A 6,423-nucleotide genomic window follows, 5' to 3' on the forward strand; every position below is an offset into this window, starting at 1 on the left:
TCACCCACTGCAGTCACTTTGAGTCTGACTTCTCATGACCTTCTGTCAGGTTTCCAGGGCAGTAAATTGTTAAGGGAAGGGACTGCCCTGGCCATCTTTCTCCCTTGCAGTGGCTGGTGGATTCTGCTGATAATGACAGTCTGATAAATGCTCTTTGACATTGGTGCTTATTTTTAGAGCAACTTAAACAAATAAGCTCACTGTTTCCAAGTCGATTGTGACTCCTGGCATCTCCCCATAATGTTTCTGACACTGTAGACGATGGTGGCCTGGAACTGCTCACCTTTTGGTTAGCAGCCCAACATAAGTAATATGCCATCAGAGCTCCTTTAGGTGAGGTAGTGTTGAGGAAGCATTCTTGTTTGCTAGCTATGAAAAAAAATTGCCTCCTAAAGTAATGATAATAGCTACTTACCAAGATTGAGATTGTACTCGGGCAGGAAGAAGCGATCAAACCCCCTATCATTTGTTTTACCACTGTCATATACCTGACAAATTTGTAGCATCTGTTTCAGAATTGAACTCAATCATGATTGATGAGTTGAGCTCTACAGTGCCATTTCAAACGGTTTGAAAAATTACCATGATTTTCTTGATCAAGGAAGAGAGCACAGGTGTTTTCATCATTTGTCATGTTATGGTGTAACCCTTTTGGAGACAAACCTAAAAGTTATTTGGACTGCCATGCTGCAATGTTGGTATTCCTCAGATCTTGACTGGCTTTCTTGAGCTGCACATTCTAGAAAGGAAACCTAGGAAGCTGCGAGTTTTGGTTGTAGTGTCAATCTGGGTTTGAGCCTTGGCTTTGCCGTTTGCCAGTGTTTTGACTGAAGACAAATTATTGAACCTCAGTTACACAGGGACAATTAACTCCTCAAAAGAGGATAGTAGTACCTACTTCATAAGTATAAATGAAATGAAAACAAGTACTTAATATGCCATCACTGAAGCACACAATAACTGAAAACTGTTACTGTCTATGTGCATAGCTGACTACAGTCTAGTTTTCTTGCTACAATATCTTGCCAGCTGTTTACAGAATCTCTTTAATGGCAGCCAAAGATGAACCTTCCCTCCCTTCATTGTCTCTGTGTCCCTGGATTCCTGATCTTGTTGATGGCATCGCCATCTATCTAGTGTCCAAACTGATTAACTAGGAGTCATTCTAGACCCTCTCAACTCCTTCCACACCACTTCTAATTAGCTACCAAGCTGTCCTTTCTTCTAACACTTTTTCATTTTTTTACAATTAATGACCTTCGCACTGTCTTAATTTAGACTTTCTCTGTCTTTTATAAAACCAAATGAGAATGGCTTTTCCTCAGCATGTTGTTGTTAGGAGCCATCAAGTTGAGTTTGACTCTTAGTGACCCTGTGAATAACAGATCTGAGCCCTGATCTATCCTCACAATCCCTGATACGCTTGAGCTACAATCACGGTGTCAGTCCGTTTCACCAGGGGGTCTTCCCCTCTAATGCTGACCATTTATGTTCTAAGCATAATGCTCCTTTCCAGAGAATATGCTATCCTAGCAACAGGTCCAGAATATGCGAGACAAAGCTTTGTCATCTTTGCCTCCAGGGAGCACTCTGGCTGCATTTTTTCCAAGATGTTTATGTTTTTTCTTTTTACAGTCAGTGGACATTCTATACTCCAACACCATACACAACCCAAAGGCATCTTCTTATATCATTCTTATTCATTGTCCAGCTTTCAGTTCCAAAGCAAGTAATTGAAAAAGACCATGGCTTCAATCATGTGCACATAGCCTGAATCAGGTGCACATTAGTGTTCAGACTTCAGTTTTCTGCTCTTCATTATTTTGGAGAGTTCCCTGACAGTGGACTTTACAGTGCTCTATGCCTCGTTATCTCCTGTCTGCTGGGACCAATCGTGTTGATTGTTGATCCAAGAAAGATGAAATCATTGGCAACTTCACTTATTTCTCCATCTATCATGTTGTTGCTGATTAGTCCAGTGGTGAGGAACTTTGTTTTCTTGATGATGAGAAGTAATCCATACTGAAGGCTGTAGTCCTTAATTTTGTGCAGCAAGGGTTTCAAGTCTCCATCACTTTCAGCAGGCAAGTTTGTGTCATCTGCATAATACAGGTTCTGATGAGTCTTACTCTATCTTGATGCCACATCCGTCTTCATAGAGTCCAGCTTCAGGAATTATTTGCTCAGCATATAGATTGAAATCTGGAGAACAACCACTTGGCCAACTGACTGGAAGAGATCGATATTTGTTCCTATCTCAAAGAAAGGTGACCCAACAGAATGTAGAAACTACAGAACAATCTCACTCATTTCACATGCAAGCAAGATTTTACTGAAGATTATCCAAAAATGACTGGAACAGCACATCAGCAGAGAGCTACCAGAAGTCCAGGCTGGTTTCAGAAGGGGTTGTGGTACTAGAGATATTGTAGCTGATGTTAGATGGATCTTGGCTGAAAGCAGGGAATACCAGAGGAATGTCTATCTGTGCTTCATTTACTATGCAAAGGCATTTGACTGTGTAGATCATATCAAACTATGGTTGCCTCTGAGAAGAATGGGAATCCCAGAACACTTGTTCGTTCTAATGCGAAACTTATACTTGGACCAGGAGGCAGTCTTCAGAACAGAGCAAGGGAACACGGCATGGTTCAAAATTGGGAAGGGCGTACGCCAGGGATGCATCCTATCTCCATATCTTTTCAACCTATATGCAGAACAGATTATCCGGGAGGCGGGGCTCTATATGAGGAGAAATGTGGGGTCAAGATTGTGGACGATTTAGCAACAACCTGCGTTATGCGAATGGCACAACCCTGCTTGCTGAAACTGAGGAGGACCTGAAGCGCCTGCTGCAGAGCGTCAAGGACTGCAGCCTACAAGATGGATTGAGGCTCAATGTCAAGAAGACAAAGATTCTCACCACTGGACCAATTGGCAGCATTAGGATGGATGGTGAAGAGATTGAGATTGTATACAGCTTTAGTTTGCTTGGCTCCATAGTCAACAGTCTTGGTACCAGCAGCCAGGAAGTTAAAAGGCACATTGCCATGGGAAAGTCTGCTGTTAGGGACCTCTCCAAAGTACTGAAGAGCAATGGTGTCTCTCTGGAGACTAAGGTGCGTCTGATACAGGCCATGGTCTTCGCAATCACTTGTTATGCATCAGAGAGTTGGACAATGACCAGGGAGGATAGAAGGAGAATTGATGCCTTTGAGCTGTGGTGCTGGAGAAGAGTATTGAGAATACCATGGACTGCTAGGAAAACAAACAGATTTGTCCTGGAAAGAGTTAAACCGGGTGGCTCCGTCTAACTTACTTTGGACATGTTGTGAGGAGAGACGGGTCCTTAGAGAGGGACATCATGCTTGGGAGGGTGGAGGGACGGCACAGGAGAGGAAGGCCCTCTATGAGGTGGATTGATTCAGTGACTGGGATAATTGGGATGGGAGTGTCAGAGACAGTGCGATTGGCACAGGACAGAGTGGAGTTTAGGGCTGTTGTACATAGGGTCGCTATAAGTCACAGGCGACTCGATGGCACATAACAACAACATATAGACTGAATAGGTATGGAGAAAGGATACATCTGTGACACACACGCTTCTGGATTTTAAACCATATTTTGCTGTTTGGACAACAGCTTGCAGCTTCCTTCTTGATCTAGGTATAGATAGCGTATGAGTTACTTATTTACCTATCTGTAGATGTTATTGAAGCCTGTCAGTTATAACTGATAGAACTGCTAAGTACCTCACACTATTTGATTTTTTTAGTTTTCTTTTCCCACGTGACTTGGTTTTACTATTTCCTTTTACTTATTTGTGCTTTTACCCACCCTGTGTCCCTTTGTATTAAGACATGGACTGCCAGTTTTGCTTTATTTGCAGAATGCTTCAGGGTGAGAAGAAAAACTGCCAGGATGGAACTAGTTGGGGTGGGGGTATTTTGATGGCTGTAGCCAGATCACTAAGCTGATTGGTCACTAATCACATTGATTGGTTCTGCTGTGAAGAATAGAATGAATCAAGGTTGACTTTTTAAAGTTTCCTTCACTATTTCAAAGTAAAATAGGTGTTGGAAACTGTGGGGAAAATACCTATTTAAAGAAAATTTACATTAAGGACTGATAAATAGTAAAAACTGGTCTTATGTGGTTTTATGATAAGCAAAGTCTTGAATGGAATTTGGAATAAATTAAATATAATACATTCTAGGAAGATGTCTTGGAAACTTGATCAAGTAGCAACATTACTAAGTGGAAACCAAGGATGAATTGGGAAGCATGTGTGTAGTTTCCCCAGCTCCTGCTTGAATCTTGGGTCCTTTCTTTTTTTTTTTCTCTAAACATTATTTAATTAGGTCTTCTGAAATAATCTAGAATACCAATTTGTGAGGATAAACCCCATTGGTGAGGGAGAATAAAGAATGCAGGTAGCTTTTGAGCTGAGGAACGGCTTTGATTTTGGGTAAGATCTGGGAGTCCACAGCTTTCTGGTCAACCTTGTGCTGCTCTGTAATCTCGTATTTCTCCTTTTCTGTGTCGAAGATCTCGCCCCCCTGGTGGCACGCCTTCCGCAGCTGCTGATGCTTAAAGTAAGCATCAGTGAGGTGCTTTGGTATTTTGACACCACTGATGTCAACTTTAGTGGAGGTGGCAATGACAAATTTCTGGTGTGTTCTCCGCAGAGGAACTCGATTGAGGGTCAGAGGCCCGGTCACAAGGAGCAAACCACTCTCTTGCCCTGGTGGCACCCTGTGAGGATGATGAGGACGGTCCCGGGGGTGATGCTCGCACGCAGCCTCCTCACGTGCTGACTGAAGGGCTTCTTGCTTTGGCTCAGCAGCTTCCAAGGCACATCTTCAGTGGGGTAGTACCTGGGCATTTCTCTCAGTTTCGCCACTCGGGTACCCCCACTCTTGTCACCACCTACTGGCTTTGTGACAGTGGCAAGAACCTTCTCCTTCTTCTCAACCCTGGACTTGGTGACCGAGTACTTCCTCTTGCACATGGCCTTCCTGGAATACATGGCCGATCGGAAATACCTGCCGATTCCCCGGACTAGGACAGGATTGCAGCTGCAGTGAGGTTTCCCCTTCTTGGGTGTTTTGCCCGTGCCCTTGGGCTTGGCTTTTTTAGCTTTGCCACTCGCATCTGCCTTCTTGGCTTCAGGCTTGGCCTCAGGCTGCTTCTCCTTGGGGTCTGCCTTTTCACCCGCCATCTTGCAAGATGGGAAGAAGAACTAAGGACGGTCCTTTCTTTTAAAGATTAACTTTAAAAAAAAAAAATTGTGTGTGTGTGTGAGTGTGTACGTACATCAAATCGGGTCTGACTGATACAGGAGGAGATTGTTCCTCCTCCAGCAAAGCTTCTGGTGGATTTGAACCGCACTCCTCTGGGATTGCAGTGCAGCTTTAAAGATTAACTTTTGAAAATATCTGAATAACAGTGAAATTTTTTCAGTTGTGCTTGTATTTATTCTAGTCATCATTTGTTTGGAAAACTGTCTTTTAAAAAAAAATTTGTTTGCATGCAATGGAATACTTTCTTGATTAATGTGATGTGAATGTGCTTGTCAGCTTTTGATTTCTGTTAGAAACTGGGTAGATGTCATCTGTGTTTAGAAGCCATCAATGTAGCTTTGTCTGTTAGAAGGGAGTAGTCATTTTTGTTCATTCTGTTACACATGTGATTCATGGGTTAATAAGAGAACAAGTTTTAAGACGGTGGTTAGTGTCCTTTTTGGGCAGCACTGATAGCCCAGTGGTAAGGAGTTGTACTGCCAGCCCAAAGGCATGGGGTTTGAATCCACCAGCTGCTGTGTGGGAGAAAGATAGGCAGTCTCCTGTGCACTTAACAGCCTTTGAAAACCCACTTGGAGAGTCACTTCTGATTCAATAGCACCTGACAACAATAGCAACAAAGCTGTCATTTTAAAAGGAAACTTTTAAAAAAAAAATTTTAAAATTACTTTTTTGTGATCTCAGGAAACACACACCTGGAACTGCTTTGTAAGACTGGCTTTTTGTTTTAGTATTTTTGTTGGAGGAATGTTTCTTCAGGTTTTCCTCCCCCTTTGTCATTGTTATATGTGCTGCTTTGTTTATAAAGCCTTGTTAGGACTTTGAAGCATTTTCATGTTTCTTAGCATTCAGAATTACGATAATTGGTTTGTATCTAACAGCTTCCCCTCATCTCATTCTTATAATTGGGATGACTTCTCCAAGGAGGTATTCTGTAAAGTACTTAGTTTGACATTAAAGCTCATTGCCATTGAGTCAAAACCAAATCATAGCTGACATTCCAGCAGATTTTCAAAGGCTGTAAATCACACCGGATGACACCCCCTAGGTTTCACTCTCAGAGCAGTTGGTTGATGTGCACAACTGCCGTTGCATTAGCGGCCCAACTCCTTACCCATAA

The 6,423-nt window shown here is 42.6% G+C and overlaps 1 pseudogene; it reads right to left on the minus strand.

Moving 5' to 3' along the window:
* Positions 1 to 4,376: 4,376 nt before the first annotated feature.
* On the minus strand, positions 4,377 to 5,221 carry LOC102851418 (annotated as a pseudogene).
* Between the last annotated feature and the right edge of the window lie 1,202 nt (positions 5,222 to 6,423).

Source organism: Elephantulus edwardii, unplaced genomic scaffold (assembly GCF_000299155.1).
Source record: "Elephantulus edwardii isolate Elephantulus edwardi_28Jun2011 unplaced genomic scaffold, EleEdw1.0 scaffold00082, whole genome shotgun sequence".
Taxonomy (NCBI): domain Eukaryota; kingdom Metazoa; phylum Chordata; class Mammalia; order Macroscelidea; family Macroscelididae; genus Elephantulus; species Elephantulus edwardii.